We start from the raw sequence: 12,350 nt of genomic DNA, 5'->3' as shown, positions 1-12,350 counted from the left end.
TTCGTAATGTGTAGAAGACCTTGGACCTGATACATGTAATTATGAGAAAGCTCTAACTTGGCTTTTCCACTGATTATTTTCGTCTCAAATATTAATTCTGTATCCCAAAAATGTATCGAGAGAGCGCAGCGAGCGATCAAAATTGTTGAATGTTCAAGCGAAATCCGACAAAAAATACTGATATTCCCAAAAAGCACCTCTGGTGCAAAAACCTTTCGCCAAGTATATTATTGTGACAGCCACCCACAAAACAGCCACCTACAAAACTGTCACCAAATCAGATACTACTGCCAAGTATAATTTATTTAGAAACTAATGATGATTTTAATATACTATAACTAATGATGACAAAAAAAAAATATTGAAATCAAAATTTTTATTGAAAAAAAAAAATTTGAGATAGTGGTACATGGCGGGCCTTTTCAAAACAAGCACAAGAAAACACAAGTCGAGCTATATCAATGTTGTAATGGCAATATAAACATGAGCCCGCCAAGTACCACGTACTCCAATTTTTTTTTCACTCAAAATTTTCGTTTTTTTTCATTCAATTTCAATATTGATTTAAATTTTTTTTTTGTCATCATTGGTTATAGTATATCAAAATCATCATTAGTTTCTCAATGAATTATACTTAGCAGTAGTATCTGATTTGATGACAGTTCTGTAGGTGGCAGTTTTGTAGGTAATGTATGCATGTATGATTACCTCAGAATTACGTCAAGTTTATTTCTAAAAACAAAACGCGTGTATTTTAATGGCCTAATACGTACGCGCTGTATTCACTTCGTATGGAAAATTCTGCCAGATACCTTGTCATTTTACCTTGGATACTTAGGTAGTCACAATAAGTGATGAGAATATTTCTTATGATCGACAAAGTGTAAACACTAATGCAAATTGCCGAATAGTGATTTGGATCATTTAATCTGATCACGTAACGAATTGATGACATATTTTAGCGACTAATGCAAACCGGGCTAGTACCACACGTCACAACGCATTCTAGTTTATATTTTCGTATGTATTAAAAACTTGAGAATGAATTTATACTGCTATTATGAACAGCAATATCGGCTCTTGAAAGTACCTTCTTAGATTAGAGCCCTGCGATTGTTCGTACTCAAGTGATAGAATCTCGAAGTCGGAGAGGATGCGACATCAATCATATAAACAATTCGATTTATCTAATTTTTCCTGAAATTTGCCAAAATCTTTATGCCGGGTCTCTATCTTCTTCTTCAAAGACAGGTTCCTTCTCTTCTTAGCCATTGCGGGAATAAATACCGACTCGAAATAATGAAAAACACTGTAGAAAAACACGAACAAAAATAAAAGCGCGGAACACTATCCACGTGCCGAGCGACGAGGATTCGAAGAAGGGGAATTGTAGTGGGGGGAGTTTGAGTCTACTCTCCTCGCCTGTAATTTGCATGGTCGCCGGTCAACGCGGTCGTGGCGCTAGCAGGCGCCCGCCTTTTGCGCGAAAAATTTGCTGTCTCATGCTTCGTGATTTTCCTTCTCATTTCCTCATTTTTGAAAATAATTTGGTTCTTAGGTAGTCATATTGAAGATAAAGAATAGATCTGTGTCGCCTATTTTGCCGAATTTTGAAAAAAAATTCACTGTCCGCTGTGTCTCACTTCAAAGATAACGTACTTTCAAGTACGTTTTTCGCAAATCTGAAAGCGAAATCGAAAATTCGGCAAAACAGGCGACACAGATCTATTTTTTATCTTCAAATCGACGCCCTAAGAACATAATTATCTTCAAAAATGAGGTAATGAGAAGGAAAATCGTGAGTCTCTGTTCGCGCGCGCTCTTCGAGGCATAGGCAACACCCTGAAGTTCACTTACTAATCCTCTACACACACGCATATACATTACATACATGTATGTACATACACGAATGACATACGACGAAGAGGGAGGGAAAACTGGAAAAAGAAGAAAAATACGTGATGAAGTTTAACTTCAAGACACGTACTTCTATATATTAAGACACGTTTTTTACAATAGTAGTAGGTATTTTAAAATACTCAAAATAACAGGTACATGTATTAGAGCCATGAATCAGCGGAATAAAACTGTTCTCTAATCTTCGCTTTCACTGTCCTCACTGTCACTAACAACAGGTAGTATACTTTGATATTCATCGGTATCATCGTAATGTGACATAGTTTGACAAGGGGCGGGGAGGGGGGGGGGGTCAAAAGCTTTGGGACGTCACATGTTAAAATTTAAAATACTAAAACACGAAATTTATATGTGATTGGAAAATTTTAAAAATTTTCCAACTTGTTCGATATTTTTATTAATAATAAATGAAAATAAAGTGCCTGATTCACCAATAATAGCTCATAAAAAGGAGTGGGTCCAAAGTCCATGGACACAAGACGATTAAGTTTTTTTTCTTCAATTAACATAATTAATCGCTTTTTGTTTCTAACTAGTCGTTTCTTCTTTCTGTTATCATAAATATTTGACTCTATGTTGATTTTATTAAAGATTATTTAATAAAAATAAGAAAAATACGAAAATAACTGTTTCCTTTTGATTATTTTTAAATAAATGGATAGGTTTGAAAAATTTGCGACGTCACATCAGGGGGGAGGGGGTTCTAAAAATGTGGATCTCATACTTGGAGAAAATTCTGTTGAGAGACTCGAACAGGCCAGCAACATATGGGATAGAAACAAACTTTTTCTGATCAACTTGTACAACAGATACATCATTGTTGTTGTTAGAACTGATCGCCGACAAAATGAAATTGTATTCACTATGTATATGTTTGTTAAGCGGAGTTGGATAGTCGTTATTACGTAGTACCTGATGAATCAAGGACATCTTTTTGTTATGAAATTCAATACTGCATAGTCGAATCGCTCTATCAACGTTTGCGTTGATGAATCGTTCCAATTTTGTAAGATCTGGGATGGTGAGAATGAAAATTTAGGTACCTTTATGACCAGGTGACCTTATGGAACCAGTCAATTTTTATGAGCTGGTTATCATTAATGATCAGAACATCCAAAAAGCTAATTCGACGATTGCACTCTATTTCAGAGGTAAATTGTAATCCCGGATGGAATCGATTAAAAACAGATAGCATTTCGTCAACTTTAGCAGAAGGGACCGCAATGATTATATCATCTACATATCTGAAGTAGAAAAGAAGCTCAAAGTTCAGTTTTTTTAAACAATGTTGTTCGAGATCATCCATAACCAAATCCGACAAAATTGGAGAGAGCGGCGAGCCCATAGGTAAACCAAAGGTTTGAGCTTAGTTGTTATTATTAAATTTAAAAATGGCAGCCTTAAAACAAATATGTAATGCTTTGATAAGTTCGTTGAGTGGAACAGGAACCTTGTCTATCAACTGATGCCAACGCTGCTTCACCGCGTTAATTGCTAAATTTTGTGAAACGTTGGTAAACAATGACACTACATCTAACGAAACCAACACATAGTCAGGTAGAAGAAGAAAGTTCTTGATAGCATTAACAAGAGCAAAACTGTCTTTGACACGTGAAGCAGGAGGGAGAATGTTATTGCCAATTCATTTACTAAGTAAGCGAGCTAGATTGATGGTGGGACTATCTGTGAAAGAAACTATGATTTTGAACAGTGTGTCCGGTTTATGAATTTTAGGTAACCCATAACCTCTAGGTGGTACACAATCAGTTTTTGAAATTTGCCGTCCAAGTTGATCAGAAATGTGTTTACCTTTGGACCAATCCATCGTTAATTTTTTAACTTCCTGTTGTAGGGTACACGTAAGATCAAATCTAACAGCTTTATAGGTATTGTTGTTGGAGAGTTTATGTAACATGTTTTCCTCACAAGTTTGATTATTTGAAACGACGTTCGTATTACCCTTGTCTGCCTTCAAAAATAATAAATCCTAAAATTATATTATTAACAGTTGAATTAGATGCGGTACTCGTTAAGGTTCTAGAAGCACATAATGTATGGTGAATCAGATGTCGATAAATTTGAAACAACTATCGTAGATGACAATGCACTTGGGGTAACTGTATCAGATGTTGATGCAGTTGAAACAATTTTTCTAGATGTCGATGCAATTGGAATAACTACGCGAGACGTGGACGCAATTGGAACAACTGTACCAGACGTTGACGCAACTAACAAGACTGTACCAGATGCTGACGCAATATTGACAGGTTTTTTAGAGATGATTGAGCCCGAAGTACTGAAACTAGCATTATCTGATCTTGCTCCAGTCATTGCACTTCGTGTTGTAGTTACAGTAGCTCTTGCAGTTTTAGGCAATTAAAATGAAATTGATGTTCAAGAACTGGAACATAGCAAATCTCCTAATTTGATCAGCTTTTTCAGTTGTTAAAGCATCACTCAGCGACACGCATTCGAAGGTGAATTCAAGCTTCTGAAAAAGTGAATCCCCACCTTCCCAGGATAGTCCGTGATAATTCCGTAACAGACCACAAATTTTCGCTTTTAAATGGAACGAGTAAAGAATTACAATTGTGCAGAGGTTTTAAGAGAAAAATCGACAGGTTAGTATCTGCATTCAGTGACACAACTGCCAACTCTCTTGGTGTAAAACCGGGATCCGATCTTCTGAATTCTTGCACGTCGACTATGAACTCCATCGTGAAAAATACTGAATCGACTGTCGCAACCTTCAAAGTTCTTGTAGCTATTTCCTCACCCTACCACTCAGAAAATTATATTTAATTGTAAGTTCATGTGAAATCAAGCAGTAGGCAGATGTACCAGTAGAAAAGTTATTTCTAACTTTAAATTTTATACGAATATTTACTGGTCCCGATTTCAGAGCCTCATATTGTATCGAACAGTCGATGAAAATCAAAGGTTCGTACTCTAGAAATTCGCTCTTCGTCAACAAAGGATCGAGTTCTTTGCCGGAATAGGTGGCTTGAAAGTTTGCGAATATCTCGTACAGCAATGTAAAGCGATTGCCACTCATGTCTGAGCTCAGGTTACCGTACAGATGATACTCGGACTTCAAGGAGAGCTTAACGTCAGTGATGTTGCAGTGATCAAGATGACTGGCATTTTTGCGGGCTTGGTTTTTCGATTCATTTGAAAGCCGAGCATCACAAATCGTGGTTTCTCCAAGTGGGTGGACGTTTTCACAGTCCAAACGTGTTTCGTGATTGCCGATAGCAACGGATATTCGTACAACTCCAAGCTGCGGAAGCTCATGGAGACAGATGTAGTTTTCTCGATAAAATTCAACAGTGCGATTTTTCGTTGATTCGAGAGCTTTACATACGGTACTAACCATTCCACTTGAGCGATCACGATTCTGAAGTCTTCGTTCTTGATTTTGAACAATGGCATTTAAATCACTTTTTGATTTTGTAAGAATCAGATCATGTTTTGCGTTAACGATGATCTTGCAATAGTCTTCAGCGAAGCCCAATATCATGCTCAAGGGAATAACTACATCGAAGTTGCCATCGGCATCAGTTAATTTTTTCGTTTCCTGAACATCGAGCTATTCAGAATTTGCCATAAATTAACTCTGACCAGGGTTGAGCGACGCAAAACCATTCAGCAGGCTGATCAGACCGACGTTTCTGCATTTATCAATCTCTACAGCGTTTAGTTCGTGCCGTACATCTTCGAAAAAATGGTAGACAGCGTTATTGATTAGGGTTGTGATCGCTGCTGCAGTGCCGTCCAATTTGACCAATTTTCCCGAGATATGCAGCGAACTCTTGCTCGATAGAATGTACAAATCCTGATGTTGAACGGTGATTCGAAACTCATCGCTGTTGTTGAAAGTTGCCGACGCGTACGGTTTGTGTGCATGTATTTCTTGGTGCGCGATTTATTCGTCAAAAATGACAGGCGTTCGAATGCTCAACATTTCCTCCTTAATGGCAAGTAGCAGACAACAGAACAGCAGAATCGTAGTTTCACATGTCGGAAATTTCTTTTCCAAAAGGTGTCACTTTGAGTTCCACAGCTATCAGGAAGTCTTCGTTTCGACGTGTTAGCGGTTCTGGAATCGATCGATTCGATGACTGACGTGATCGAGACATGCTGACTCATTAACATAACTCTTTTTGGGTAATCTGTTATGTATAATACCTATCTTTTATTGCGATTTGATGTGCAGTCTCACATTTATGACTTCTCTGCGAAAATTGACCAGGTCTCCGTCCTGATCGACTCACCGAAGCGGTATGTGATCCTTGGTCTCAACGGTGATCGGAATGTGAATGAAAAGCATGTTTAATTTTTGTTCAGAGCAAGTTCGGTCGAAGAAAAATATTGCGCTTCGAGAATCAAAGACGTTCCGGATGTCGTTAACGTAAACGAATCATTCACGACTGCAAGTGTTGGCCTGACGTCATTGAATTACGTGACATATTCATATAGATCATTCCTTGGAAATTTCGGACATCAGTGTCTCCAATCGAATGTATCGTAATCCTGATATCTTTCATCGTCATACTTAATGCTACCAACACCGAGATATTTGACGAGGACTGACGGAGATTGAAGATGTCCGAAACTGTTGAAATATACAACATCGTTGCCGCGTTTCTTGTATGCAACCCAGAGTGTCCCGGGGCCATCCACATCGTCAAGATTGACGACAGCTGCCTCGTCTTCACGCTGTCCGTTTTTGGGCATTTCGTTGCGCATAAAAACACCTCGGGGGTATGGAATTTTTATGATTTTTGCATACTTCAGCAAATCCCAGTTGCTCAACACTCAGCGTGGTAGCTTCACACTTAGTTTTTTGAAAGATGAAGACCGAAACCCTTCTTTTACGGTTTAAGATGGAGACATTCACCTAAGGCGATCACTTCCATCATTTTGTTATGCCGTTTACTTTCCTACAATTGTCGTTCAGCCGCGCTCGCATCGTTTACAGCCTTCACTGTTCGCTGGCTGAGCAATGATAGCGCCAGCTAGCGGTTACAATTAGGGCGGACTAGAAACCAGTGTTGCCAGTCTTGTACAATTGAATAAGATCTAGTAGGATTCAGGGGAATCTAGTACGCTGATTCGACTTTTTCCTATCTAGTACGTTTTTGTAATTGCGTTAAAAATTTGTTTTTTTAACTAGGTCAGCTCACTAGCCATTTAAATGCGTCCTTTCCAACTAGAGTAAGTGTGACACAGTCAGGGACGTTGACCGTCCATGGTTGTATTCCATATCGGTTAACCTGTAAACTTATAGGTGGCATCAGGGAGTTGGGTGGCACTATTGCAGCTCGACAGCACGAGAAACTAGCCGCAGATGCTCTATCTCAATTTCTTATACTATTAAATTTCTTGCACAAAATTTTCCATTCTGGTATGTTTAGTAGCGCCATCTAATACCGCGAAGAATTTCAGTCTAGCAACACTGCTGGAAACTGCGATCTTTACGAGAAGTAAGTACATAAACAAATAATTTCAATGAAACATCGTAACTTACATATATTCTATACGATTATGTGAGTCTATAGCGTTGATAACAATGTTGACCTTTTTTCATTTTCCGTCTAAAATGGTAAAATTAATAATCAAAACAGGTTTTCAGGCAATCACACACGACACCGTTTGCTAACCTGAAACTAGTGGTGTACCTGCGGCAGACTTTGACATGATTGTCTTCACGAGAAGTAAGTAATGAAATAAACAAATTTAATCAAATAACACAATTCATATATATTTCAGATGATTATTTAGGACTGTAGTGCCGTTAAAAATGTATTTTTTTTTTTGTTTTCAATTAAACATGGCCAAATTAATAATCAAAACTGAATTCGGAGCAGTTACATACGACGTCGCTTTCCAACCACAAACTGCAATAAAAGGAAAAAAAATAGTTTTTGTTCAACATGTCCAAGACGTGAAAGAAATACGACAAGATCATATGAGCTATACCATCGAAGCTCGTGTAATTCGTCAAACTTCAGTGACATCGACGTCATACATAACATCCTTGAATGTAAGCTGTTTTTTTCGCAATCTTTGACGTAGTGCATACGTATGATCCGTTTCAATGTAATAGAACGCAAAGAAATAATTTAATTTTTTTACAGATTGATTCTAGTCGTTATGTTACGAGTGGAAAATGTAATTGCGTGTACTATCAGAGTGGTAGATGTAAGCATATTGCGGCTCTGATTTACTACATCAACCATGAAGATAGCTTCTCCAAAACCAGTAAAGAGCAGCAATGGGGTGGACCTAGTGCCAGACAGTTCGCCCATGAAAAGTACTACAAAGGAAAATACTTTGAAGAAATGTATTCGACGCCAGAAAAAAATCAAGTGTGATCCTATGCCAATAGATGTTTCGGAATTGAAGGGAGAGTCAGCATTAAAGTTAATAATGAAAGCTGTTGCTTTGACTTCTAATACGGAAGAAAATGACGAATGTCTTACCAAAGTTGTTAAAAGTTTAGTTGACCAGGTTGAGATTAATTTGCAAATAGAAGATTGTGTTGAATGTCGCCAAAACTCTTGTATTTTTAAAAAAGAGTTTGAAGTTTATAAAAGTGATGAGATGAAAATTAACCAAAATCTGAAAGAGTTTTATGAGGCAAATATTGTAATGGAAGATGAGAACATTTTTTATTTATGTTGTAAAAGTATCGAACAGTCGAAGTGTAAGAGTGGTATATGGCCAGGAGATTAAGAATCTGGCCCAGTATCAATGTACATAATATAAAAGTACGTGAAACAAAATCAATTGATAATATGCTGTTCCCAAAATTAATTAATTGTGAGGCCACTTGTTATGGTAAAAATTATGAAAGTCACGCGCTAGAACAATACCAAAACGTTCATGACTGTCGTGTGATAAAAGTTGGAGTTATTGTAAGCAAAATTCAGCCTTGGCTATGCACACGTATAGACGGAGTTATCATACACGGTGAATGTATTAGAAAGTTGGTAGAATTTAAATGCCCGATATCTGGCCAGAAAAAATCTATTATGGATTTTGCCAGTGAACTTTGTAATGTGCAGTTTCTGGAGTTTGTAAATGGTAACGTGGAATTAAAAAAAAAACACTCATATTACACCCAAATCCAAGTACAAATGTAAGTTACTGCTATGACAATGTGCGATCTCTTCATGTATTTTCCAGTGGAAAACGGTAGTTGCTCAGTCAGAGTAGACAGAGATAAAGATTTTATAAAAGATGTCATTTTGAAAAGTGAAGAATTTCATTTTAAACATTATTTACTACTTTTGTATGTGACTATTGGTAATGAGGAAATAAATGAAAAGAATAATAATAAACAGACTCAGCCAAAGCGCAGTTTTACTGGTGAGGACGTAAATAATTTATGTTTACAATAACACTGAAAACTTAAATCAGTACATGCGCACCCAACATTTGTGATATTCATTTAATTTTCCACCAAATTAGCAATAAGTACTGGTAATTTAAAAAAAAGGAACAAAATTTCTTATGATCTTATGTAAGAACTTCAGAATATTTTCTATTATTATGATATTAGTTAATTCTAAGAAGAATTATAAACCTAGGCGATTAATGCTGTTCAACATTCAAAATTTATTAGCAATTGTGACATGTAATTAATAAGAGTAATTAATAACGTTGTTCACATTATTTATATAACACTTGTAACGTGGCAGTTTCACTGCGCGTTCCACATGGCTCCGCGAACTCTAGACGGACCACAGACTTAGGGAGCACGCGGAGTAGACCGCGGCTCATTTCGAAAAAGAGCGCCAGGACAACAGTCACGCATCCGAGACTCTAAGAGGGGACCATCGCCGGTTTAGCAAATAAGACCTTTCAGGATTTTTGTTTTTTTTTTTTTGGGTGGCGAGTAAATGCGGCTTCGGACAGGGGATCGGCAGCAAGTCAGAACGACGTTACTGGATGGCAATCGCGGCGGATCGCGACGAAAGGAGGGCCTCGCACGAGGCTACGGAGAGAGCGTCAACGGAGAGCTCTGCCGCGAGGGAATCCAAGGCGGACGAGATTCCCGTTGGTGGCCGGCGAGCCGTAGCCCCCCCCTCCGTCGCCCAACTGACGACAGGTGCCCTCGCGAAGTCATCACCACGCCACTGCCAAGCTACGGGGTACACGAGACTGGTCAGCCAATCAACACCCCGCGACAGCGGAATCCAACGATAGCGATACGCTAGATTGTAAGAATTGCGTAACGAGAACCCCAATGCGAGCGGGAAAACTTTGACTATGGATGGCGCCTATGTTCGGGGCATGTTCGAATTGCGGCTCCGATTAGCAGGACTCGTCACTTGAGTCCTGGCGACAGTTCGCGAAGGTGGCGTATCAAAAAAAAATTGAAAAAGCAAAAGAGAAATCGAACGTGTGTGTGAGATGGCCAATACCGGAGTAGGAGAATTCCTAGTGTGGCTGCGGAGCGGTAAGCGCTTATAATTCTTTGCGGGCATATTTCGAGCGCAAGTTAAATTGGCACACCGATAAACGGTCGGCCCACGTAATCTTAGAGTTAGAGTGGCGCTCGAAATCTGTTTGCCGATCTCCTTGAGGATGACCGTAGCCTGAGTTTCGCGATAACGTGTAGAGTCAAGGGGATCCTTGTAAAGTCTCGCGTCGAGTCACGGTTTCGCGTGGGGAACAATTTCGGAGTGAAATTGAGTGCGGCCAAATTCCGCTGCACAGGGTCTCGTCGAGTCTGCGTACGAAAAAGGGTGGTGAACTTTGGGGGAATAGAGACTACGGCTGGAGCTCGGATGCGTCATAATACGCTATACCCTCGCGCGATTAGAAAAGCTTTCTAGAGTGATTAATTTGGTCGCGATTAGCGCGTCGAGGCATGTCTTTTGATTTAGTTTATGAATTATTGTGCATCAGCTAGGTGGCGACTAGCGCCCGTAGAAATATGAGATCAGCTAGATTTAATCACAATTGCGATTAGCGCGTCGAGTATGATCTAGATTACGTTTTGTTTAGCGGTTTATAATTAAGTGACGAGTAGCGTCGTAGTTGAGGCCGATCGCGGGCAGCGCGTCGAGTCCGATTTTGTTTTTGGTTTTTGCGAGTTAAGGTATTGTTAAGACGGCGACTAGCGCAAGAAGGCCGTAGAGGTCTCCTAGATTTATTCATTTTTTTTTATTTTGTTTGTTTCTCCCTTTCTTATTTCTTTTGGATTAAATTTAACCCGTTGTATTTGGAATCGCGAAGGACGACTTGCGCAGTCGTATGATTATTTTTATTTTTAATTTTTTTTGTAACATCGCTAACGAGAAATATATTATTGGAATTTTATAGTGATTTGGCCAAACCACGCATTGGCTTACTTGTGTTACATCTCTCTCTACCCAAAATTTACCCCTCCCCTCTCCGCGGTACTGAGCTATCGAGTATATGGTCGCGATATTTCGCATTACCGATTTCGAGGCGTGTTAATCACGCCAGGCGCCCAACAAATCTCGCGGTATTGTTTTAGGTCCAGGGTACATCGTGGACGCCGATTTATTGTGTACGAGGTAAGTTCTCGGTCATTTTCTCCGAGTGATCGAGGTGCAGAAAAATCCACGTCACACACTTTATGTACTAATTAGGCTATCATTGTGTTCTTAAATAAAAATAAACTGTTATCGCAATAAACATTTATCATTATGGAATTTTTTATTAATTAGTAATTCAAATGCTATTCTTGGAATCGTAATGAAAATTCAGGAAAAAATCCCAAAAATCATACACTGGCTCATTTATTTGAAAATATTGGGGACTGCAGATTTACTAATACACAGCAAATATGCAAAATACCATCAATATGGCAAAACAAGTTTTGAGGAATTTTATTTAATATGTGCCCAATAAACAATGCCAGTATATAAAGCGTATGAAATTCGTCAAAAAAGAACGTTTTATTCTGTAGAATAAACGTGCAGCACCTACGTATTTTATTGCGAAGAATGTCCGCCGTGATTTCGGTTTATTAAACGTTTTTGGTGGACGTCTTACGATAGTTGTTCATATGCAAATTTTATACGTTTGAAACCAAACATTTATAAATCGTATCTCAATTTGTTGATAAAACGTATCGAAAATCCGTTATTTTAATATTTATGGTAATCGTCTAATATTTGGATATTGATGACTACTAAGAGACGTTTCGCAAGTACGTTTTAAAACTCAAATTATGAAGGAAATTTTTTCTATTAAAATGTGTTGACAATGTCCGTTTAACTAACGTGACAAAATGTTTTCTGTTAATGACGCTTTAATCTTTCATTATTTATGTCTAAACGAATATTATACAGTGTTAAAAAACGTTTTTAATTGGACCTCTAGACTTGAATACATAACGTATCTTGGATGTGTAATTGAAAGCGTATATAGTACACTGCTATAGAGGAAGA

This window comes from Neodiprion pinetum, chromosome 1, assembly GCF_021155775.2.
Source record: "Neodiprion pinetum isolate iyNeoPine1 chromosome 1, iyNeoPine1.2, whole genome shotgun sequence".
In the NCBI taxonomy this organism is placed as follows: Eukaryota; Metazoa; Arthropoda; class Insecta; order Hymenoptera; family Diprionidae; genus Neodiprion; species Neodiprion pinetum.
Note: the sequence above shows the minus strand (reverse complement) of the source record.